Source organism: Thermobia domestica, chromosome 8, assembly GCF_964235325.1.
Source record: "Thermobia domestica chromosome 8, izTheDome1.hap1.1, whole genome shotgun sequence".
NCBI lineage: Eukaryota > Metazoa > Arthropoda > Insecta > Zygentoma > Lepismatidae > Thermobia > Thermobia domestica.
Window position 1 is genome coordinate 229087133 of NC_137461.1, and position 27171 is coordinate 229114303.

The following is a 27171-nucleotide window of genomic DNA, read 5'->3' on the forward strand; positions in this document are numbered from 1 at the left end:
TTTGTCAGGTACTCCCATTTCCTCCCACTTTCTCATTCCACTAATTCTTCCATCATCATTCACTTGCCTAAATCATCCGTATCCCTTAACCTAACGGGCAAAATTATGGTACATTAAACTGAAAGATTATTTCATTTTCATTCGCTGTGCTTCAAATTCCTTCTGCACTTCAGTACAAGACAGAAGATACCAGTACCTACTAGCAGTGTTTCGTTTACCGGCTCAAATAATAAGAACCCAGTAGCTCCATGTCAACGCTGCGAGTCGCAAAAGAACATTGAGGAAGAGCAGGTTTTCATATATCCCAAATACATGGCACTTTGACCACTAAGATGTGCGAACAACAAAGCTTTCTGCTCAATCCTTTCATTTCCTGAAGAATGTAGGAAAGGATTTCGGCGTCGACTATGAACAATATTTGAAACTGTCAGCAGTAGACGCAGAGTCTCCTACTTCCCTCTCTGTCAGCAGAAAATTAATTCTATTTAGCACATTTTAATAAGACTTATGTATATTAATTAGTTACGAATACCTGTTTTCAAAGACGTAGGGCAAAGAAGTTCATTTTATGTTTACCATACTGCATTTAGGGGCTATTCTCTTTTTGGAAATCGTCATCCAAAAAGAGAGCGTTTAAAGTACGGTATATAAAAATTGCAAAGTCAGTATTTGTGTATGGGTTATAAAACTAAAATGAAATGAAATTTGTACTTTTGCATCCTCGATTATTTGCTTTAGTTTAAAGGAGAGGACGATTAATGGGAGTGATTGATTATAAAATGATTTGTGGCATGAAATAGTGGGAGAACACGGAAGAATCACCAGAAACCCACAGACATGATGTTGTCAAACACATACCTACGCGGCTGGGATCGAACCATCTACTCTCATACCAGGAGTATGGGTTGTAAAATATCAAAGTACAGTATGACATTTATGCATTTTTAACATGCTAGGGTCGTCCACATATTACGCAACGCGGCAAACGGGGGAGGGGGTTTACGTCCGCATTACGTAACTCATGTTTTCTTGTTGTAATTTTTATTGTTATTCTGAGATTTATATGCAATCTTCTAAACAAGTAATTTTATTCAGTTCATTTCTTTTTTATAAAATAAATAAATAAATATTTCTATTGTTTTTAGAAATTGTGAACGTATAGCCTATATAAATTGAATCACGCAGAAGGAATTTTAAGACTCTACTAGACACCAGCATGACTGGTGATGAACACTTCGTGTATTACAATACAATAACATTTCTTTTTATGGCTATCGCAGCATTACATTTACGGCACACACTTTTCTGGAGTTAGTTGTTAGCGATCGTAAGCACCGCTTGAAAGTGCCCTCGCGTCCCCACTCATATCGCTGTTTCTGAGAATATTATTTAAAACTTCAAATTTGAATCATTACCACACTCTATTCTTTTAAGGGGTTTCGCATGTGAAGTAGAACTCTTTTTCGTGAAATAATATTTTCCATGATTTGAAGCAAAATAAGATATTAACCTATTACATGAAATATTCATCTCGTACTGAAGTTTTGTACTTTTGGATTTGAATATTACTGATGAAATTTGAGTTTATTCCTATTCTGGCACTGATTTAGGACAAGAATAATTTTAAAAGGGGTAAACTGAAGTCTCAAGTACAAAGAAAATGTTCAAAAGCTTGTTCTCTAAGGTGTCCCTACTCCGTCACGTGTACAGCCACTTCGAATCTGTGGTCGACGGGGAAGAGAATTTCTTTTCATCGCCGACACTGGCGAACTTCAAATACACGAAGTTCGGATCCCGGATCCCGGAAAATGAGATGCCGTCAGTTATTTAGGTCCTATTTCACTTACATTTTCCGGCAGTATTTTCTCCTTGCCAATCATCAATGATCTAAAAGGATGAGCGCGATTTCCTTGGGAAAACGACATCATGCAATTTCGAACAATTAAAATTGGTTAATTAAACCAGCTTATGGGGTTAAAATATTATTACGGTACTACCATTGTCTAATACTTTCTATAAGCTGCGGTAAACGTGTCCAGATTTTTCAAGATGCGCCACTGATATAACAAATCACGCTTATCTGGAAAGGAAGTAAGAGTAAGTGCTTGACTCCCCGAGAGAATTTTGCGTTCCACACTGTTTCAGAAATTTCAGTTTACTTATTAAAATAAGATTACTAATTTAAATCACCAAAATAGTTTTGTTTGTTAATATCTTGCTCATTGCTATTCTTTGGTGATTATTTGGTGAATGAATGTTTCTCTCACAACTCAATATTTGAATAACCAGTGGTAGGTTGTTATATTGTACGAACTCTGGAAGTTCCATGCTATTATTACGTTTATATTTCTAACTGATGTAAAATCAATTTTGGAACACGCTTTAATACCTTGAGTGCAGAATATTACGAGACAACGTGTTGGCTGTTGAATAAGGAAGGGCTTCCATTCAAGAATAGTATTCTGATAGTGACCATTCGGTGGTTTTATTTTTAAAAGGTCGTTATTGTTTAAAGGGTCATCAGGCACAGTAAATGGCATGTAATGGATGATATAAACGCATGGTCATTGGAAGCGCAGCGGAAGGGATGCTTTTTAATGGTTAGTACATGTATCCTCACAGGCGGACAAGAACGATGGAGGTGCTTGCATAGACCCCGGCCGCTTCGAAATCAATACAGCTCCCCGATATGTCTGGGAGGGTTGAGGTAGTGGCGGATGAAAAGAAGAGGAACAACAAGCCGTCGGAGATTTCAGCCAGTGAGGTGGTAGAATAGTCATCTCGAAAGACTGGAGGGAATTTCCCTCTCTCTATGTCGCTCCGTCACTGCCTGCCAACTTCTGTTGCAACTTACGCTACATTTTCGTGGCTTTGAAATCTTCCACAAGAACTCAGAAATGCAGGTGTCTGGGAAAGTTTCAGAATTTCTTTATAGATCAGACAGATGCCAACCAAGTTTTATCAAAGTATTCTTATAGGCTATACATATTTCCTCTGCTTTTATGTATAATAGAAATCTACAGTTTCTCTCTTCATAGGAATAATAATCTTTATACGTATATAAAAATGAGATCGACGTTTATATGGTCTTTTCACGATAAGACGGCAAAACCGTGTATTAAAAAAAAAAGTTAAGACTTTAGTCTAGATGTGTCTTATTATTTCACTTTGGTAATCAGGTACCTACAAGTTGAGATAACTGATCATCGAAGAGTCGATTGCATTGCAGTGAAATTAGTTACTGTGCGATTTAACAGCGACAAGGATGCCAGAAATTTGTCCCCGACAAAAATGTATCCCCATGGAGAAGAAATTTTTCATCCTTGATAAGGATACCTTTTTCCCATCTCTAGAACTTATTTGAATGGTCATGAGGACAGAAATAGGGAACATCTTTTATTTTGTTGACCAGTGGTTCTCAAGCTGGCGGAGGGGGGCGTGAAGAGTGAACAAGGGGCCGCAAGCTATGATAGAAATTAAATGTGGAATTATGAATAAAATACAACTTGTAATAAGCATTTACATTTTAGTAAACTTCAAAATGCTATATGTTGGACACTTTGTCTTTTCTATTCAAGAGTTCTACGTTATTACAATCTAAATAATTATTCGAATTATTATTATTTACAAAATATCAAAAAATAAGTACAAAATGCTGTTTCAGTGTATAAGATCAAGTTCAAAAACTTATCAAGTAAGGACAGAGGAAAAACTGAGTGTGATGGTTGACATTGCTTTTCTTTCCCAAGTTCCTTGATATTCGGTCATAAGTTCGACAAAACTGAAATATTTCATTTCATTTTTTTCAAGTATATAAAATCCAGTTCTCTGGTCGTGTAGCATAACGAAAAATAAAACATTATGAAACAGAAAGTGAAATTAAGAGCTCCGTTAAAACAGAAAATGCACTTATATAAATTTACTAAGCTATTGTGCTATTAATTATGTTTTTTGTTCATTTGTTTGGTGCTTAATGTTCTCCTTCAGCAGAAAGTATAATGAGACATTTCTCGTCCCAAAGGCGAGAACACTTGCCACTTGTTCCAGAGATGCATGGAACCCTTCAAAAGCAGAGGTGCCTGGCAACCATTCCTTTTACTCCAGGTGTGTGTGAATCACAATAATGAGATCTGATAAGATCGGAATCCAAATACTGTGGCAAAATCGTGGCAAATAACACCAAAATCGAGTCGTGATGAATGATTTCGTGGCAAGCAACGCCACCTGTTGGCTGGGTGTATTTGTGTGTATTTTATTGTAAAAATAGTGAAGGAGAAAGTAGAAAGAAAAAAGAAAAGAAAGAAAAAAGAAGTGCCCAATGTGGTTGGCACTTTCTGCAATATAGCTAAATTAATCTTATACAGGATGTTTCAAAACAACACCGACAATATTTGGGAAGTGATTCCTGACACCAAGATGAGACAAAAACTGTAGACCAACCTGGGTGCACAAATGCTTCCTTTCGGAGTTACAAGCTGCCGAAAACATGAAAAAATGGACTTTAAAGGTTCATAGCTCTAAAGCTGTGGGACCTATCGTAGTCGGGTCAAAACTTTACTTAGGAACTAATATGTGCGCTATCCAAAAATTCATATTTCAGAATCCTAAGGTACTCGCTCAAGTATTTTTATAGGGGGAGTTTGGCTACGCGTATACAATTTGAAGTACATACCAACTACCTCTATAAAAAAAATCTTGCAGAAGTACACCAGGATTTTGAAACATGGATATTTAGATAGGGCACATACTAGTTCCTAAATAAAGTCTTGACCCGACTACGGTAGGTCCCATAATATTGGAGCTATGGACCTTTAAAGTTATTTTTTTTTTCATGTTTTTGCCAGCCTATAACTCCGAAACGAAGCGTTTGTGCACCGAGGATGATCTATACTTTTCTTTACTTGGTGTCAGGAATCACCTCCCAAACGTTGTCGGTGTTGTTTTGAAACACCCTGTATAACTTCTGTCATAGGAATTTGACACACAACAAATCAGAGAAAATTTGATAAGAAAAAGGAAAATTTTGTGTCAGTTGAGGGGAAATATTCTCAAGGAAACCTACAAAGATTGACTGTTAAATCGGAGAGAAAATGAAACAGGTGCGTTGTTATCTACTATCTAACCGGAACTCATGTGTATATATAATTTGATTTTACAATCTTAGCATACATCGCTGTTTCAATCGATCGTACTTGTAATATAGTGATGTCAGAAATAGATAGAAGCTACTGTGAACTAATAAAGCAGAATTCTTTAAGTGGTTGTGAATTTCGATATTACCTGGAAAGATTATTTTTAACGTATGAAAACGGATATGGGATTATTAAGAAATGCAGTCTCTGTTGAAATACAATTAAAAGACAACACAGATTTTTGTAATATTGATTGAATTTGAGGTTATCGTCCCTTTCATCACCAAGGCTATGTGGGACGAGGACCTACAGCTTAATGTGGAATCCGAACCACACGATGCCCCACCGGGAATTGTAATATACTTCTTGTGTTTTATGTGTCTCAATTATTTTTTAATGAAATTGCGCCAGTTTTCAATTAAAATTATTGTACGTTACTATGTGAAACCATATGTGTTCGTTTTATATAAATGCTGAGTACTGGCGCAGGGGTCCTTGGTTCGATCTCAGCTCGCGCCAAGTAAGCTTCTTGTGTGGACAAATACCATGTGCGTGGGTTTTCTCGGGTTTTCCCGTTTCTTCCCAGTTTCTTCATTGCACCATTTTCATTTATTTCTCATAATCACCGTCTTCTTTAGCCTAGCCGGCAGAACGTGGGACGTAAAATTTAGTTTTCATTTTAAATTCTGAGTATCACACAACAGGGCCGTGCCGTGGAAAATCAGAGCCCGGGGCAAGAGTATACGACGGCGCCCCCGCTCCCGAATTTTTCGCTCCGCTTACTTCGGCGCCCGGGGCCGTCGCCCCGCTCGCCCCCCCACGACCCTGTCACATAATTTCCTTTTCTTCCTTCTCTAAACAACCCTTATGCGAAGTATATTTGTATACAGTAAACCCATAGATTACGAATCTAATCCGTTCTGTAACTCTGCTGATGAATCAGCCGGGTTCGATTCCCGGTGGGAGCTCATGTGGTTCGGATTCTACGTTAATCAGTAGGTCCACGTCTCAAATAGCCTCGCTGCTGAAAGGGACGCTAAACTGAAATTCAACTCAACTGCTGATGAATCGGATCTTTCGTTAACCGAAATTTATTTTTCCTCGTCATTAAAATTAATTTAATACAGTTAATCCGTCCAAGCCATAGAATAATGGTACTGTAAGGATTTTTTTCTTTTTAAGTGTTTTTCTGTAATGAAGAGTATAGAATGAAAATAAAATTAACTATTTAAGGGCAAATAAGTAACAATAATTTAAATAAAACAGTATAAGGGTTAAAAACACAAAACGCGCAAAAAAGAACAAAAAGTAGTTTTTTTGAACCAGAGATGGAGTGGGTCGGTGGGTCAGTGGGTCAAGTGGGTCAAGTTTTCTGGGTGGGTCAGTGGGTCGTGGGTCAACAGCATGTGACCCACTGTGACCCACTACCCACCGTGACCCACTGCAACCCACCACCCACCATGACCCACTGTGATCCACCACCCACCGTGACCCACTGCGACCCACCGACTCAGTATGATCTACCGACCCTCTCTGCTCACTGCATTGTAGGGAGTATCTTCTGAAGAGTGGTAAATTTGTCTCCGTTTTACTTTCAAGACCTTCATTTCCCTTTCTTTTCCACTTGTTTCTGTCTACTTACCTGAGGTGAGTATATCTAACCAAGTGAAAAAAGAACTTCAGGCACTTTTGGATATTGATATTTTTAATAGTAATAATAGCAATAGGACTTACACTACAACTTGGCTTTCGAGACCTGTGGGTTTTTAGAGCTAACTACTGGAAAAAATACATTTTTGAATCACTGTAATATATAAATTATTATATAAAAAATTGAATGTAACTATGTGTACCTGATCATCACGGTCAAATTACAAAGTCAAATTATAGTTAGGCCTTAATCCAAATTGGGATGTTATAATGCTTTTATTATAATGCATAATATCCTTAAGGAGGTAGTGAGGATCCGAATACTTGCGAAAAAAAAATGAGTATCTCGCAAGCCGTTAAACTTACGGAGCTGAAATTCAGTGTATTAACTCTTTATTGAAAATAAACAGAATGTGTCCTAGCATTTTTTAAAATTCTCCTTTATGTGGGGGGGGGGACACTTTCTATATATAAAAAATTGGTAGTGAGTTGGTTTGTAAAAATGATCGAAAACGATCGATGTTATTTCAGAAAAAAAATCAGAAACAAAAACTACAGTGCTTGGCTTCATATATCCATTGTTTTCTGCTATAATAATTGCTGATGGTTATGTTTATTATATGGAGCGCTCACAGCACAGGGCAATCAACCCATAGAGTTGTGAGAAAATAGGCATAAAATTCGTACTGTAAGCTTAATTACACGGAAATTTGAAGTTTGGATTGTACGCATAATTGTATGGAAAATTTTGCTTTTTTCCCTTTACGTTGGTCTACTTACTTTGATTTGGAACTTTGAAATTTCATCCTTTTTTCCACTGAAAAGTATCGACAATTCAACAAGTAAATAATTACACTATGATAATTACCGTATTTGCCGGCGTATAAGACGCACTTTTTTTTGTTCTCTTTTTACAGTATATCTGTTTACATTTTATGATTAAAGTAAAATACCTACATTAAAGTAAAATAAAATATAACAAATGGTTGAACAAAAAATAATGGAAATTAATAAAATTTTAACATATTATATTGTTCTCGAAAATCGTTCCCAAGAAAGGGGGTGTGTCTTATACACCGGTAAATACGGTAACTAAAATTCATCGTAATTTGGCACATGGAAAACAGCAGTGTGGTAATTGAAGTTGAAGAAGGAAATTCCCATTCACCTGTAAATAATTTCCAGAAACCTCGTTCCCTTTCGCTTTCTAGACGAGGGAAGGAATTTGGTAATGGTATCAAACCTTCATGTGTAATTACAAAAATTAAATTTATAAACAAATAAGAAATCATCAGTTTATCAGGCTTTAATTGATAATTTATTCACAAGATTCCCTATCAAAGGCGTGGTAGATGAAGTTTCTGTTCTACATGGGTCGACATGCTAACTGACATGGTCGATATGGAAAAGGTATGGTGATAGAGAGATGACACTTCTTACTAAGTATTTCAAAACTGACCGAGAAAAATCGTTATCAGACTTAAGTCTAACAAGTAGATTTTCTATGAGAAGTTTCAGAAATCGGGTAGAAGTATTATCAATTTCCACGACAGAGTGCGAACGGGGATTTCCCCTTATTAATTTATAGATGACTGATATTAGAAATAGACTAAGTGCTCAAACATTGTCTAACTTGATGCTCATCAATGTTAATGGCCCACCGCTAGACAAGCTCAAAGTAGACGAGCTAATTATTTCTTGGCTGAAGGATGGACATCATTCCACTGCGGATGATTTACCGCCAAAAAGTTATCAACAGGAAATAAATCCGATTTCAGATTTGTTTTAAGGTGGAAAATTACGAGTTACGGAAAATGTATACTTGTATTACTAATGACTTACTTGTGTTATTCAACTTTGTACCTACTTTTTAGTAACCCTCTTCTTTGCTTTAGGTAAACTACTTTTGAATAAATATTCATAATAATTGCAATTATGTATATTTATAACTTAAATTTAACGTGGTGTTTTAGTGATTACACAAATTACAAATTATGAGCATACTTTATGGAGATGCTCTCACATAGGGTACCCGAGCACCTTTATACCCTATGACAGTGGCGTAGGGAAGGGGGGCCCAGAGGGGCCGCCCCCCCAAAGAGGTTCGACAATGTACTTTGGTACTTTGATGTTTGTAATCTATATATATAAAAGAGAACGTACAAATCCTTTGTTAGCTCATCACGCTAATACGGCTGAACCAATTTCTTTCATTTTTGGGGGGTTATTAAGATTTGGACCCTAGATGGTTTTTATCATATCACTTTAATTTTCAATTACCAGTGTCTTGAGATAATTGACCATTCAAGTGTCCATAACGTACAAATCCTTTGTTAGCTCATCATAGCTAAATCTAACCGTATTTATATGCAACCCACATGACCGTGTCACTCGGCGGGTTAACATAAATGACAGGCGATATAATGTTAACATTTACTCCAATCTTCTATGGTTTTTATCATATCACTTGAAAGCGAAAAAGTAAAAATTATCTAAGTAACAAAGTTTATTGCGTTCCGGGGTGACCCCAGCGAAGCGGGGTGAACGCTGCTAGTTTTTTTTATATATTTTTATGTTTATATATTTCTTGTTTGTAATTTTTCTATATGTACCTATAACAGCACTTGCCCCCCCCCCCCCAAACAGACATCCTGGCTACGCTACTGCATGAACAACTGATTTTTCGTCTTTTGTTAGAAAAATACTGTGAACTGAGAAACCATAACCTTTTCCATATTGTACAGGGGTATTTTCCTGCGAATAGGAGTTTCTTGTGGAATGCGTTCAGAAATTAACACTTGCAAGAATACTCTCTTAGTACAAGTATATTTTAGGCTCACACTAATTTCCCCCCACCTCGAACTGTTTCAATTTCCTCACTGACAAACACTTTACCATTTTATATCGTAAAGGTCAGATCCACCGCTGTTGTAACAGAGTGGTGCTTGAGCGGTTGACTAGAAATTCAAACTCCGATTAGTGACTATTTCACAGTCTTGTTTTATTACAAGTGTAAACTCTTTAGTCAGTTCAGAAGAGGCCGTGGATCGTGTTCAGAGTTCATGACGATGGATTTTGGTGAGTCAGAGTAGGTCAAAGTGGATGAAAGTGGTCAAAGTGGTGGGTGGTGGGTCAGAGTGGGTCACGGTGGGTCGTGGGTCATGGTGGGTGGTGGTTCAGTGGGTCGTGGGTCACGGTGGGTGGTGGGTCAGTGGGTCGTGGGTCAAGTTTTCATTGACCCACGCCAACTCTGTTTTGAACACATCACTCGGACAGTGTTTACTGCAAACACGCAACAGCGTTACTGAGCGCGTAGAATTTTAGGTACAAGTTTGTTTGTGTGTGTGCGTTCGTATTTCGAAATTCATATTGTTCGTAAACCGAGAGACAAAATGTTCGCAAACTTGGACCACTGTACATGGATAAAGAAATATAATTTTGTGACATTTAGTATGGAGCTGTGATGTTTTGGAGTTGTCTTATTTAGTATTTAGAAATCTCATACTTTAAATTACTTTCTTTTTTCCCCCCTTAAAATATGAAATTTCTGTTTTTAAATATTTCTTTCATTACTTTCAGTAATTTTAGTAACAATAAATTAAGAAAATTACGAATTAACGTGACTCGAATAGTGTGATCTTGTCTTTAACTTGGTAAAAACTAAGTATTAATCTGAATGTACATTTAAATATAAACTAAACTATTTTTCTCATTTCTCGTAGGAGCAGTTCTTGATAAAGATGGAAAAAAGATACTACTGCAGCCTAAAATAAATCTCATGACACGACAGTTTCACTCCGTGTTAAGGAGAAAGCAGGACGTTGCTACTACTTTCGCAGGCGGCTAAGGTAAGATAATCCCTATTTTAATAGTAATTGGTTTATTTATATAAACGAACGCTAACTCATTTCGTACCATGAAAATGCTATGAGAAATTTGTTTGCTAAGGGAAGGTGAACTTTTGGTTCTTAATTAAATTGGAAAACTCTTAAAGTTGCTGGTGCTGTAAGTAATAATGGTGTCTACAATGTTTGCAGTTAAAAAATTGCCTCTTGTAATCGAATGTGAAACACAGAAATTGTCATATTTGTTCGCCTGGTCATGGGTTTGAGTGGGTAACGCATGATTCTAGGTTCAATTTTCGGTGAGAGTACTTCTCTTAAATATAAATCTGACTAGTTGTTCGAGTCCCACTTTAAGCAGAGGCTCGCTTTTGTATAGCCTTGGTGTTTGACGTAAAGCTTCAAATAATCAGTCACGAGACAAATGGATCCACACTTAGGCATTAATATTTGCTGCCCCTAGAATAATATGAATTGCGCCCCCTATTAAAATATTAAGTTTGGGCCTCCCCAGAATTTAAAACGTTAGTAAACATTTTTATTACTTCTAGAGGCTCCAGTTGGCGTTTCATTGAAGTAGGGACCAGACTACATCTATGCTTCATCTTAAAAAATAAAAGGAGTAACAGCCCATTTGTGAGCCTAAGCCTGCTCCAGCGCCATCTGCTAGCGACCAGCGGAATTACGTCCAGCCTAGCAGCGAGCACGTCAGGGGCTTCCTAGACCTACTGGCCGTCATGTCTTGTTTTCACATGACTCCCCAGTTTGCCTCACAACGCTTGTTGGAAGCACTGGCCGGGAATCGAACCCGGACCAGGCAGACATGAATCCTGCGCTTTAACCACTAAAGTACGGTATCCCCTCGTGCTTTATCTTAGGGGGAGTGTATTTTGTTCAGGTGACGGGGCAGCAGCAGTTTTAAATTATTTTCAGTTCCTTTATAATTGGTATAAAATTGGTCCATTTTATGCTTCAAAAGTTAAATAGAAGGGACAATATTTAACACAACTTAAAGCCTTAGCAATATGTATTATTTTCGTTGGAGTCCCTGAAGGTAGACATTTTACTTAAATGGGTCAAGCTCATATTATTACTTCATTTGAGAGGGGATGTGAAGCTAGTCCATGCTTCATTTATACATTATGTTGGCATCCTAAAAAAAAGTCATCTTGGAGTGCGCCTCTCTCGAATGGCGGGGAGCTTAAAAGGAAGGAAATTGCCCCATCCCCCAGTTGTAAAGTAATTTTACTCTGGAGAAATTGATAGTGAAACGTGGAAAAGAACTTTGGTTGTCGTTTTAGCTCAACAGTACTGAAGTCCAGCAACAAGATCTGCATGACAGTAAAAGCTGAAACAAACTACATATTCCGGATTACTGACCGCAAACTTTGAGCAAAGCGAGAACGTAACGTTCATCCACACCTGATTCAAGTTTAACTTCCCCTTTCGTCATCGAGATCACTTAAAACGTGGATCTAGTTTAATGTGAGACCCGAACCACATGCATTCCTCTGTAGCATTCCCCACGAGACGAGAAGTTTCTCGTGTCGTCTCGAAAATGAAACTGGAAATATGTTTTTAAAATCGAGACAAGAAAATTCACGAGTATTATCGATAACACTACTTCACCCAAATCTTAGATCTCGAACACTGTTTTAGTGTTACATGGTCCATAGTATAAAAATTAGAAATTACGAGGGCCATCCGGAAAGTGATACCCGTTCGTGCAATAAAGACACAGTAGTACATATTAACAAATATACACATTTTTATTGGGAAGAGAATACTTTACACTACTTCTCCATATAATCACCAAGCAAATTGAGGCATTTGTCATACCGTGTGACGAGTTTTTGTATTCCAGCGTCATAGTCCTCCGCCGCCAGCGTATTGAGATACGTAGTCACGCCTCGTTTAAGTTCTTCATCGCTGTCAAATCTTATTCCCGCCAAATCTTATTCAAATCTTATTCGTAAAGAGATGAAAATGTTCACAGAGTTCATCAATTGTGACGCGCCGATCGTTCCTCACGCATTCGTCTACTGACCTCAACAATTCGTCTGTAATGACAGATGGTCTCCCTGAACGCTCCTCGTCGTGTGTACTCCCCCTCCCCAGGTTGAAGTTGCGACACCAGCGCCGAACAGACGACTCGTCCATCACATTGTCTCCATACACCTCCTTTAATTGGCTATGAATTTCACAAGCTTGAACGTTTCGTGCATTAAGAAATTTAATCACTTCACAACTGGCGGGGTTCTCAATTCGTTTAATCATTATAAACGAGCACAGGCACAACACAGGCACTGCTAGCGTCACGCAACCTCGCACAGAGCAGGCAAACAAGCCACTGACGCGGTCTGACCTTGTCCAGCGGCTCCCCGAGTCGTCTCAGCGCTTCATGCGGCGCAAACGGGTACCACTTTCCTGATGGCCCTCGTAATAAAATGATTGCACTAACACAGTGAAGAGCATTTTATCAACGTTCAAAGATGTGCAAGTACTCGCACAGTATGCTTCAATAATAAATATGGTTTAAATATTGCCATATCACATTCATTGTAGACCTCTCGTGACACGGCAGGATTCTGACAACTTCTAGACGAAATTAAGAAAAAAAGCCATAAATTTTGTACATAAATTTACAGAACAAGAAAAGATTTTTTGAGAATCGAGACGACACGAAGAATATTTTTTCTAGAATCAAGACAAGACGTAAAACATTTTTTTTTCTGGACGAGTCGAGACATCTAAAATATTTTAAGAGACGAGACAAACTTATTTCTCTTCTTGCAGGTAATATTACTCGTATGGGAAATCGAACTGCTCCTATCACATTGATCATTAAACTAGAATGAGCTAATCTCACTTAGCTTTCTGAACCTTCTGTTTTTGAAAATAGTGGGTATTGTAGCTGTGGTAGGGTGTTCACATCTGGTATAGTGAGTCCCGGGTTCTATCTCGGACCAGCGACGCAACTACGCCCGGGGCAAGAACTCATGTTAGCGCCCCCTGACCAACGAAACCAAAACGCTCCCCAAATATTTGCCCAATTTTGCGCCTTTCCAATCTGGCGCCCGGAGCACAAGTCCAGTTTGCCCTCCCTAGTTACTTCACTGTCCCGGACCATGTAAGGTTGTGGTGTACAACCCTCAGGATTCTCATATTTTTGCACCACTGATACTTCCGAACTTTTTTTCTGTCCTACCAATGAAATTACGTAATTTTTAACTAAATATCATGTGCTAAAATTCATTGGTGAAAACTGAAATGTTCAATAGTCTCTCGTTTATGTTGGCCATACCACTATGTAATGTACAAGTTAACATAAAATTTCCTATCTAATATAAGCTAGTAAAGCACATGACAGTAATATTCAATTTTGTAGAAATACTCTTTAATCTACTTTCTTTGGCCATTTATGGTTGTAGACATAATCTGGAATCTCGAATGATAAACCAGCAATAGTCACCAACCATACTTTCAGCTCATTTTCACTTGTAGCGTCTCATAAATGTGGCAATCTTATGATGAACCGTTCTCCTTGTTCATCACATGTCCCCCGAGATCGCAGTCCAGAGGTGAGTGCAAAAAGTGTAATTTTAGTGACATGTATCCCATGAGCTTTGGGTCATGCCACTAACGATGGCTTCATGGTTTTCAGCTCTTACATACAAGAAAAACCTTAACATACTGTTTCAAATGTCAGCCAAGCTAATTTCTCAGTTTCGGAGAGTTTAGTTTCAAAGTCCTGCATGGCTATTGTAATATGTTGACCAATAAAGGCTAATCTTTAATTTTTGCCTCGCTTAAATTTGGGGATTTCTCCTTGGAGTACGTAAAAGCCCGTACCTTCTCTGTTTACTAGACCTATACGAGTTTTATACCAGTTCTAATGAAGTAAATTAAAAGACAATTTAGTTCATCTTTATATTTTCAACATGAACATGAATATTATAAATTTTATTGGAATAACATTTTTGACGTTATGAATATGGCTAATGCTGTCAGTTCATTTGCTATAATGCTAGGTGGAGGAGGAACAAGAAAGGAAAGGCGAGTCTGCAATCCGTCAATGCTGCGCTAAATCTCTTGTACCATTGGCTGCTGCTCTTGTTGCTTCTCATTTGAAAAGAGTTGTAGTCATAGGCTGTCAGTGGTCCCCAACTGGTGTGTCACGCAGTCTCAAAAAGTGTGGCGCGAAATGTTAGAATTTAAAAAATCACGAAACATTTAATAATTAGTTAAGATGAATTTTAAGTTTTTTACCAGTCAATGCCTTCAGTAGCAGCAACAATGCTCACTACTCCTTAGTCATACTTTATATAAACTTATAGACCTAAACTATTACACTTTATATTATTGTTAATAATAGAAAATCAAGCAGGTATATCGTAGGCGTTCAGTAAGTAAAGTGTGTCGTCCGTTAGAATCATTAGACTTTGTATAAATTTCAGATTTACAAGTTAAAACTAACGATCCAGGATTAATACGATGTAACAGGTTTAAATACCTAGTATTTCGTGTTTAATGCAATTGCGTTACAGTTGTCTGTTATTATAGAATTGAAATAATCACCATAGAATGTAAAATTTGATAGCAGTTATTATCCCTGTGGATTTCGGCACTTACTAGCAGAGTTTAGATCGATGAGATGTTCGTGGTAGTAAGGGCTAACTCAAGGGAAGTTAACGTGCAATCGGAATGTTCGGAAATTAGCCTACATTTGATTTGTTCAAGTAGTAATACCAAACTGCTCTGTAGGAGCCAATTCCCGTGCCTATATATAAAGTTTATAGTAGCCGTTTCTCTTTCCCGTAGAAAATACAGTTTGTGGTCCTTCGTGGTTATGTGGATAACATATGCACCTTTGGCGTGGGAGACCCGGGCTCGATTCCTGGCAGAGGTTCCTGTGGTTTGGATTCCACATTAAACTGTAGACCCACGTCTCATATTGCCTCGCTGCTGAAAGGGAAGTTAAACATAGTTTAAATCCAATTTAAAAAAATGCAGTTTCTAAATAAATAGATGATTGTTGTGATCGTTCAGAGTGCATTATTAGGAGACTGTTGAGTTCGCCTTCCCTTACTTCCCGGAACCCTTGTATGTTTTAAAAAAATATAAAAATCTTAGTTATTTATAGCTAAAGAGCTGAGTTATTGACTATGAAATGCCAAAGCCTTACATATGTCTGGGCAATATTGATTGGCGTGGGTAATCGAATATCGAACAATGTAATCAATACTTCTCAGTTCTTGTATATTAGTATCTTTAACCAGGAGTATCCATGGGATGAGACAGATGCCGGTCAATTGTGTGTGTTGGAGGGGAGAGAATAAAGAAAGGCAGATAAACATTGCTTATTATTAAGATTTTGGGCTTGTAGCTCTGAACTTCACTTAAGAAATGAACAAATGATAAATGCATGATCTCAGAGATAGCCTTACAAATACAGGCGTAGGTGCAGGAGTGCCCAAGTTACTCTTGCAAAGCATGATAATTACGTATGTGTGACAAAAGAATTTACAGTGGACTCTTGTTAATTCGAATTTACATATGTATAATTCGAGGGAAAGTTTGTTTCCCGTGAAAACTGCATTGAAACAATGATAAAAATCATAGGAAAATCGAACTTTTGAACCTTTTGTTTAGATAGTTCAAAGTAATTACAGTAGAATATTTGTTCAATATTGGACAGGTTGCAGTTTCGATTGATTTTCATTTATCCAGAGTCAGCTGTAGGAAAGGGTAACAAACAATCTATGCCATATGCAAAACCCATCTACCATGCCAAACCCCATCTGTCCATCCATATGCCAAACCCATCTGAAGTTCCTGAAATGGTTAAAAATTTTTAAAAAGATTTTTTTATAATGACAACCAAATGTTATTAACGACGTATTTCATGCAGTAAGTGAAATTAAAGATTCTGTTAATCGTGTAAAAAGAAAAAAAAATCACGAACTTAAGCACTTTTAGCGCCAAACTCCTAATTAGATGTTTTATTTTGGGACTAGCAACGTTCTCTTGCGAATTGAATAATACTTGAAGGATGTTATATAACATTTAGTTTATATACTAGACTCTCAGCAATAGACCAAGTGTTCATAAAATATATTCACATGGCGTTTAAAGTGTTATTATATATATTTTTAAACTACAAGAGCTGCTTGTAACTTTCCCTTTGTTCTAGTGGCCCTGCCTAGAATTGCTAGGCAAGTGAGCTAGTATCTGCTGCCTGGCAAATCATTGGCAAACATACAATATACTCGTGTGTGTGTTTTGTTTTCTTTCTCGTTTCTACTAGTATGTAGTTTTTTTAAGGATTCATGGCGAACTTCGATTTTTTTTTTTTTAATACGAAGTTGATGTTTGCGATATATGCTGTAAACAATTTTAATCCAAAGGATCTTAGGAAAATAATTGCTTATCGTCTCCGATACAGTGTCACCAGAATGTTGAAAACTCGTCGTTTACGAGAGCTCAAAGGTAATGGCTTTGGTTGTGAAAGCAGTTTTGTGTTACAATATATTGGCATTGAATGAATACCAATGAGTTTCTGTCTAGGGTATTATAATCTTGTATTTTACTACATCTGTTCGGCAGGCACGTAACCAAGGGGTGGGTCCGGGGGGTCCGGACCCCCCCCCCCTTCGAGACCAGAAATAAAAAAATAAGAAAGGATAAAACAAAAAGAAACTAGAAATAGGAAGAGTTAGCGTTAAAAATAAAAAGCTAAAAATAAAAATAATTTTTCATCATCGCTTCTCTGTAGTATTAAACATGTTATTTCAGAAACCGTTTTCAACTACTCCTTTAACTTGTCATTTGGCACAGACAGTATTTGACAGATATTAAAAACAAAAAGTTACGTAGATGAAAGTTCCGTTAATATTTGATTCAGTAGAGAAAGGAGCGCAAGTATTGTAAAATATTTTACAAGACATTATTGGATACGTTACTTTTTTAAAAATAGTTGAGGTCATAATAAAAAAAAATGGTTATATTTGGATGAACAGAAAAAGGAACCTCGATATTGTAAAATCTTGTTAAATCTTTTTAATATTCTTTTATTCGACGTCCTCATTTTATTGTCCTAACAAACCAATATGTGTTGCTAGTAAAATAGTGATCAAGCACCTTGTGTGATAACCACAATATTTCATATCACACTTCCCCCCCCCCCATTACGAAATCCTGACTAAACGAATCAATATATGTTACTAGTAAAATAGTTTAGAATAATTGAACTCTGGTGTGGATAACCCCAGTATATCATGTCTCGGACCCCCCCTATTACGAAATCCTGGCTACGTGCCTGTGTTCGGAGTAGGATATACAGTAGTTAGTTTTAGTATTTAGCTCTAGTAAATATCTTTATCAGATATACTAATCAGACATCTAGATATACTAAATATCTACTTAACATTTTATCTTCAATACCATTAAGTTGTAATTAGGGATGCGCTCGAGTCGAGACATGTCTCGAATCTCGACTCGACTCGACTCGAATTCGAGTCGAGATTCGAGTCGAGACACTCTTTGTAAAATTCGAGACGAGTCGAGACAAGCGTATTTCTCGACTCGAATTTTCGAGTCGAGACTCGAGTCGAGTCGAGACAGCTGGTAAAAATCTCGACTCGACTCGAATGTCTCGAAAATCTTTCTATAATTTTTAATATTATTTTGAAGAAAGTACTCGCTCAGAAACACGGCACGAGAATTTCGGAAACTGCAGGACTTGTCAGGTGTTCGAAGAGTGCTGTGGTGATTGTCTTCAACAAGTGGCGAAACCAAGAGGAAAAGACGTCCAAATGTCGAGGGGTTGGGCGCCCGCTACTTCATTAAAGATGTGGAGAATAAGAACGAGGACAGAAAAAGAGAAAGAGAACACTGACCATTGGGAATTATCCCTTGTTGAAGCGATGGTTGGAGTAATAAAATCAGTTAGTATTTCCGCTGTTGTATTGTTGATTTCACAGAAATGTTCAAAAATAAGCAAAACGTGACTCTGCACAAGATGTTTACTGTTTTTTTTTTTGTTTTTATACCCATAGTTTTATTATTGTCAACTGAACCCTGAGTGTCTGGGATGTTTCTGTCCCTTCTCACTTTACAATTTGAGAGGGGAGGGGGTATTATCATCAGGGTACCACTAGTAGTACACCGCTAAAAGAAATGCTTTAGTGCTGCGTCGGAAGCGGCATGTTTTGTATATATTTCTTAAAATGTTATCCATTCATAAAGTATAAATTCCCCCACCCTCCCCTCATTCTGTTTCCAATACAGAGAACCGACTCTTTAAATGAAGAACGAACCCTGAACCTTCCCGAAAATGCTAAAATGATTGATGCGTACAAATAACAAATCTGTGGATGAATCAGAAAATGCAGATACATGAGAAGATACTTGATGCAGTGCAGTCCAACACATGTAAATAGATTTGAAGTGTTCATATTTGTGTATGTGTACGTGTGTATGTGCTTGTTTCTGAGTATTTATATGCGCGTGTGTCTCGTAATTGTTATATTAATATCCACTGGATTAAGTGAAAGTATAAAATGGATTTGATGACTGCCAAATTGACGTCACATTGATAAGTCATTATTTTTTAAATATTAATAATATTAAATTAGATTATAGTTTAGCGTCGTTTTTAGGAGCAAAGCTCTACAAGACGTGAACGTACGGTTTAATGTCGGATTTGAAACACATGAGCTCCTACCATGAATCAAACCTCGTTCGAGAAAGGCGCATCGCTAACAACATAGCAACGGGGAGCTAAACATTTAGTAATATGTATATTAAGTTGTAAAATTATATTCGTTTAATTTTCACTAATATAATCTTCACAATGTAAAGCATTCGCTAGACACGTTATCTTGTTTAAAAACTGCCTATCTCTTATGTTTCCGTCTCGGGGTTGGACTGCGGGATGATAGAAATCCGAAAGAGATGTTTTTATTATATTTTGTACAGTAGATCTGCTCCTTCATAATCTCCGTGTTTGATAAGAATGAACTTCCCTGGCTCACGAAAATGTATACGTAATATAACAAACCATGCACATTAAATGCCAGACTAATATAGCAAACATTGAAGATGTTCTCCTAGAAAATTTTCTTCGGCCGTCCATGTCTGGAGGTACACAGTTTTGCAACTCAGTGGATACGATGTGGATGTATTCAAAGTCCACTGATTTACCCATCAAATTTAAATTTTATAAAAATATTATCAGTGAATACTAACCTGAGGAGAACTATTTTTTTTAAATTCGAACGCAAAAGCAGTTTTTTTTTTTCACCAGGTCTCGGTAATCATCCGGTACGAAAACTGAAGTTTGTACAAGTGTTTCCCCAGCAATTTCTTTGAGAAAGGGGTTCTCCAGGAGCGTTATTTATGACGTAATTCCTGCGTTTGTTATATACATATATAGATATAAATATAGATATACTGTATACATATAAAGATATGTAGGAGCGGGTCTTTAAAATTAGTTCGGAAAGATAATATGAAAATCTGGTATAATTTCCAAGAATCTATCTAATCTAATATAAATAAAATAAACAGTTTGTTTGTGTGTTTGTCTGTCTGTATGCGGCCTGGGGACCAGACGAGTGGACCGAGAGTTACCAAATTTTGGTCAGGGGTACCTTGGCCTAGGCCCGAGATCAAGACGAAAAGTTGTTTTCAAATTTCGAACCAGGGGAGTCTCATGGGGAGGCGTTTACGGGAACCGGCTTGGGAACCAGACAAATTGACCGAGAGTTACCAAATTTTAGTCACGAATACCTTGGTCCAGGCTCCAGACCAGAGTTAAACGATTTTGTCAAAATTCGAACCAGGGGGGTCTCAGGGGTTGTTTACCGGGACATGTAAAAGTAGTATAAAATAACAGATATTAGTGTTGAATTCATAGTTTTCGCGGTCGCTGAAATGAATGGTGAAACTCCGATCACATTAACTTCCAAATTCATGCTATGCGGCACCGGGTCGGGGGTCAACGGGAAGGGGGAGTTGAGATATCGAGACATATAAAAGTAATCCACAATGACCGATATTAGTGTCAAATCCATAGTTTTCGCGGTCTCTGAGATCAATAGTGACACTTCCATTAGCGATGATTTGCAAATTCAGCTACAATCGCATGTGGGCCGGGAGTCAGCGGGGAGGGGGGGGGAACCGAGACAAGTAAAAGTAATCCAAAATGACCGATATTAGTGTCAAATCCATACTTTTCGCGGTTGCTGAGATGAATGGTGACACTTTCATTAGTGATCACTTGTAAATTCAGCTACCATTGTATGCGGGCCGGGAGTAAGCGGGGGCGGGGATACCGAAACATGTACAAGTAATACAAAATGACCAATATTAGTGTCAAATCCATAGTTTTCGTGATCGCTGAGAACAATGGTGACACTTCCATTAGCGATGATTTGGAAATTCAGATACCATTGTATGCGGGCCGAAAATCAGCGGGGGGGGGGATATACCGAGAGATGTAAAAGTAATCCAAAATGATCGATTTAGTCTCAGATCCATAGTTTTCGCGGTCGCGGAAATGAGGGTAATACTTCCACAGGCCTTGACTTCCATGCGAAGAATGGGTATATTTATCTATTTATCTAATATATATTGATCAAAAAAATTAGGGAATCAGATGAAAACACATGTAAAACTTCTTACGAATAATGTGATAACACTGTATCTTGTCCAGTTCAGATTAAAATCCTGAAGGCCCAACGTGCAAACGAACCGTTTGAAACATCTGTGCACGTGATCAGTGACGTGGCGCTAACAGATATCATTTTGTAGTGTGGCGCTGCCAACACATTCCAGCTCCAGGATACCTTTGTTCTCATTGTGTTTAGTGCGTCACAAATCTACGTAGTGAAATTGCGCAACAACGTGATTTGCCAGAATCGTTGACATGGCGAGCTGTCGGCAGGTTGGAAGCTGGTCAGTTACAGCGGGAGGTGTCACATGCCATAGGAGTGGCACAAAGTGTGATTTCCCGATTGTGGAATCGATTACAAACAACTTGAAGTGTTCGAAGAAGACAAGGACAGAGCCGTCCACTAGCAACCAAAGCCAGAGACGATCGTTATCTCTTGTTAACAGCCCGTCGAAACCGGCGTCAGAATACAACTCTGCTCCCGCAAGCCTTCCGAACAACAACAGGACGCACAATATCCACTCAAACGGTCCGCAATCGCCTTCGAGAAGGTGGTCTCTACGCACGTAGGCCTATGGTGTGTGTCCCATTAACTGCACGACACCGTTTTGATCGAAGAGCGAAAGCAGAGGAACATCGTGGGTTGGGACGCAATGAATGGGGCAATGTTTTGTTCTCTGACGAGTCTCGATTCAGTGTGGAGCCTGATAATCGACGTGTTTTCATCTGGAGAGATTGTGGAACACGACAGAATCCCATGTTTGTGCGAGAAAGATTCCAGTATCATGGTGGTGGACTGATGGTGTGGGCAGGAATCAGCATTGGTGAGCGTACTGAGCTCCACATCATCCGAAATGGCTCTATGACGGCTCTCAGATATAGGGATGAGATCATGAAAACTCTTGTTCTTCCCTATGCTGGTGCCATTGGTGATTCGTTCCTTTTCATGGATGACAATACTCGTCCTCACAGAGCTCGGTTAGTGGATGAGATGCTGGATGCTGAGGGTATCGCTCGGATGAAGTTGCCAGCATGCTCTGCGGATCTCATTCCAATTGAGCATGTCTTGGATATGCATGGCAGACGAATTGCCGCTAGGCCAGTAAATCCATTAACCATTCCAGAGCTGGAAGTCGCTCTTCTGGATGAGTGACACAACATTCCCCAAGAACTCATCGATAATCTGATTGAATCCATGCCACGGAGGTGCGAGGCTCTGTTGGCTATTCGAAGTGATCATATGACATATTAAGGAACAATCAGTGTTGTTGCCTTGCCTGTTTGTGGGCAGTTCGAGAGGTACACACATAACCGTCTTGTGTCATGAGCCATGTGAACAAGGTTTTCCGTGCCCCATTTTTCTAGTGTATCTTAAAGCATTCCTTCTTGTATGATATATATGAGTCAAACACAAGCTTTTCATACACTATCTTAAGGTCTTGTGTGATGTTTCAGCTGAACCCCTAATTTTTTTGAGCATTATATACAGTATAGTGCCGTATCATCAAGGGAGGGGCTAAACCATAGTTTGCAGTTTTATCCAGTGTAAAGCAGGATTGAAGCCCATTTTATGCAGTGTATACTTGAGTGTGAAGAGAGGGGGGGCGATAGCCCCCTTGGATCCGCCTCTGTATATATATATATATATATATATATATATATATATATATATATATATATATATATATATATATATATATATATATATATGATCGAAAATGGCTTCGAATCCATACTCGCTGAGATGAGCAGAAGATGCCGTTTAAATCCACAAATTCAGCCCCATTAGTACTCTAAGGGGGATGGTGACATGTAAAGATAATTGAAAATTATTGGTATTAATGTTCATTGGGGACAGTTTTGGTGCCCTTTGCCTCCAAAATGAAACGTATTCTCCCCGTGCGAAGAACGGATATTCTGCTAGTCTGTAATAATAACTAACGGAAGTTTCACTTAATATATTTCTCGCTGCTCAAATTTACTCACTTGTGCGGTATATGCGTGTAAAGTAGAATTAAAACCTGTTGCTTTAAGTATGTTTCCGTTAGCGAAATACATTGCATATATAGTAGGACGTCGATAATCCTAACGTCAAAAATTCGAACGCGGTCCCTAGAAGCTTTTTTACATTTTGTCTTAACGCTAGCGAGAAGCAAACAATATCGTGTCCATCGACGTTATGTGAAGTCAGTGTTTTTACAAAAGTTCATTTATATGTAATTGTTCGTCATGTATTTTTATTTTTAATTTTTTCTTAGGCCTATAAATTTTAAGTGTGACTTACAAGAACAGTGTTATTTAGAGTACAAGCAGGTTCTTCAGAAACACTAAATGTAAGTAGCCTTACGTACGGTATTGTAATTACTGTATGTACTGAATAACCACTGTATCGATAGAAGAACATACCGTACAGTATATGTAAGCCTAAATGTCATTTTCTTCGTCATTTTCGAAAATCCGAACAATTTTTGAAAATCCGAACTACCTGTGGTCCCAATTAGTTCGAATTTTCGATTTCCCACTGTATATGTTGCAGACATGTTACAGCAAGTAAGATTACTAGTATCAGGCCAACAAATAGTTTTTAAACTATATTTTCCTGTTTTTGCCAATATTTCCGAACAAATTATTTTTTTCTAATGGTTTCAAAATTTCCGGAATTTTACATAGAACAATGAAGATATCTGTATGAAATATGTTTGATTTAACATATTAACTAAAATGATTCTGTGATTAGCAAAAGTGATGATTCTGATAATACCCAAATTTTCCGTTTTTTCCCCAGCTCGGGAAAACCGTAAAAAAACTTTTTTTCACAGACCTTCACAACACTAGTCTGAACACACAGTGCACCGAACACTCCTACCGATGGCGAATGTTAACACCTCGACATCGGCAACTACAACTGAAATGAATACGTTACCATCGCCACTAGAGCTTGGCACAATGGCAGAGCGTTGCATTATCTGATGAATCCCGATATCATCTTCATCATGACGATGTGAGGGTGCGAATCCGTCGTGTTCCAAGGGAACAGCTCCTTGACAACTGTACTGGGGGGCGGAGACAAACTGGCTGCGGTTTAATTATTATCTGGGGAACATTCAGGTGAGCATCCATGTGTCTATTGGAGCTCGAGGAAGGCACCATGACGGCCGAGGCGTCACACGCTTCTTGCAGACTACGTACATCCCTTCATGACGGCCATGTTTCTCATCGGTAGTGGCATTTTTCGACAAGATAATGCACCATGTCACAAGTCCAGGAGTGTGATGGAGTGCTTCGAGGAACACAGGAGCGAGTTCCAAGTGATGTGCTGGTCCCCAAACTCTCCGGAGCTGAACCCAATCGATCACATCTGGGATGTGATTGAACGTGACCTGAGGGCGCATCACCCCCTCCCCGGAATTTACGGGAAATAGTTGACCTGTGTGTGCATATGTGGTGCCAACTCTCTCCAGCGACCCACCGAGGAACATTGCGACCACGCCAAGACGCGTTGCCGTTGTTATTCGTGCCAAAAGGTGGACATACTAACAATTAGGTAGGTAGTCATAATGGTCTGGGTGATGTGTGTGCATATTTTAACTAGTATATTTTGTCTCGACTCGAATTTCGAGACGTCTCGACTCGAATTCGAGTCGAGTCGAGACAGAGACTGTCGAGTCGAGACACGAGTCGAGACAGCAACATATTTTCGAGTCGAGACACGAGTCGAGACAACATTTTCTCGAGTCGAGTCGAGACAGGCTTAAATCTCGACTCGACTCGACTCGAATGCATCCCTAGTTGTAATTATATAAAATTTTGTGCTGACTCTTGAACGCAAAACACCTTTGACACCAAAATCTTGGAATTGGGTTCCCATATGAAATCAATTGACTCAATTCTTGTAGCTCCGTTTCCATATACATCGCTTCGGCGATGAAAAAGTCGTTAAATTACAAACAAAAAAACAAGCAAAAACTACCATTCATACTAATGTTTAAAAAATGTCCACGCTTAGATACATTTCTAATTTCATTTCTAATATTAATATGAGGACACTCAACCGAATGGAAATATTTTAAAACATATCCGTCCATGAGATTACGAGAAAAATGTCTTCAAACTTAGAGAACTTAATTTATTTATTTCCCAAGTTTAAGGTGGTCATTTTTGTCATGATCCCGTGATTGATATTTTTAAAAACAGTTCATTGGATTCATCGTTCTCAAATTGGTGTAAAAAGAACAAATATAAATTTATCCAATTTTTACTGTTGTTGCTTATGGTCCAATTAAGCTTTTCTTTTTTTTAAAAGTGCTTGTTTGCTTGGGATATCCCATATTTAACATCATTTTACTATAATCACATTCCATTATTATTATTATTATTATTATTATTATTATTATTATTATTATTATTATTATTATTATTATTATTATTATTATTATTATTATTATTATTATTATTATTATTATTATTATTATTATTATTATTATTATTATTATTATTATTATTATTATTATTATTATCATTAATAATAATAATACCAAGCGTAACCGTGGAGCAAGGGTGGACTGGCTCCATGGAAAGATAGGTCGTACAGATATTAGGTCACCATACCAGTTAGTCGGAGAGAGGTAGGAGCGTATTAGGCCATTTATTATAACATATTATTTAGACATCTCATATGATGTCTATAACTACATAACACAAGATATAATTTTGATTTGAGGCCGCGGTGGCTCAGTGGTAAAGCGTTTACCTCTGGTGCATGGGGTCCCTGGTTCGATCCCAGCTCACGCCAAGTGAACTTTGTGGTGGAAAAACATCGTGTGCGTGGGTTTCCTCTGGGTTCTCCCATTTGCTCACACTTCATTTCATTTATTTCTCATCATTATCGTCTCCTTTAGCCTAGCCGGCATAAGCGTGGGACGTAAAACATAAAGATTTCACTTCATTTCATTGTATAGTTGAAAACTCGCTGTAGAAAATATTGTAAGTGTATAATATTGTAAGTGTATAAGTATTGTAACAGTAGAGTCAAAAGATAGTGCTGGGTGTCTATCGGTCACGAAATCAGAAAACGGTCATGAAAGTCAAGAAAAAGTGACGAAATGTACCTTTTGGATCACGATTTTTTTTTTTTATCTGTACAAATATAAGTATAGACTGGAAATTTTTGTTCTATAAAACGTGAAAATTCACCACCAAAAATGTATATGGTCGGCTTTAGACGCTACTAAATCGCAAGCAAAACACGCTTCTATCGCAAGCATTAAAATTCGTCCCAATTCGCACCCAAATTCGCTCTTGAGAATGTTACTAAATTTTATGGTTTGGGACAGAAAAGGTCATTAAGTGAAACAATTTCAAGGTGACACTTACATTGTTTTCTACAGCGAGTATTCAATGTTGATTTGCTTTAAACAAAAATACTCTTTTAGTCTGATGTTTGATTAAAAATACAGCCCCGACGATATAAAATTATTTGTAACTTCAGATGAATCATCTTTACACGCGCCTTGAAAACTGTAACTCCAAAATGCTTACAGGATAATTATTTTATTATTTCAGAAGAGTAATGTAAATATTTCAGGGAAATTTATTCATTTTATTTTTATTAAATATATTTTTTGAGGGAGCAGTGGCAATGAAAGGAACGGCGCACTGGGCATTTGCCTAGTTACCCGCCGGGCGAGTCCATCCTTACTGTGGAGTGTAAAGCTCAAGATATTCGATTTCAACTTTTGACGTGTAAATCATAATAATAAAGTTATATCTATTAGAATTCACTGACGTAAAAAATAAGTTCAATATAGATATTAACATTTGCAAATTAGTTTCCTTCACACAATGTGGGAAAGAAATGTATTATTCTTACTCT

At 37.8% G+C, this 27171-nt stretch overlaps 1 protein-coding gene across 5 annotated transcripts in view; it reads left to right on the plus strand.

Moving 5' to 3' along the window:
• LOC145693464 (uncharacterized) overlaps positions 1–27171 on the plus strand; it is a 622508-nt gene that overhangs the window by 429434 nt on the left and 165903 nt on the right. For all 5 annotated transcript variants that reach the window (XM_081769494.1, XM_081769493.1, XM_081769492.1 and 2 more), the window contains one exon: positions 10505–10630. The gene's annotated coding sequence lies outside the window, so the exon portion shown is untranslated. The remainder of the gene's footprint in view (positions 1–10504; positions 10631–27171) is intronic.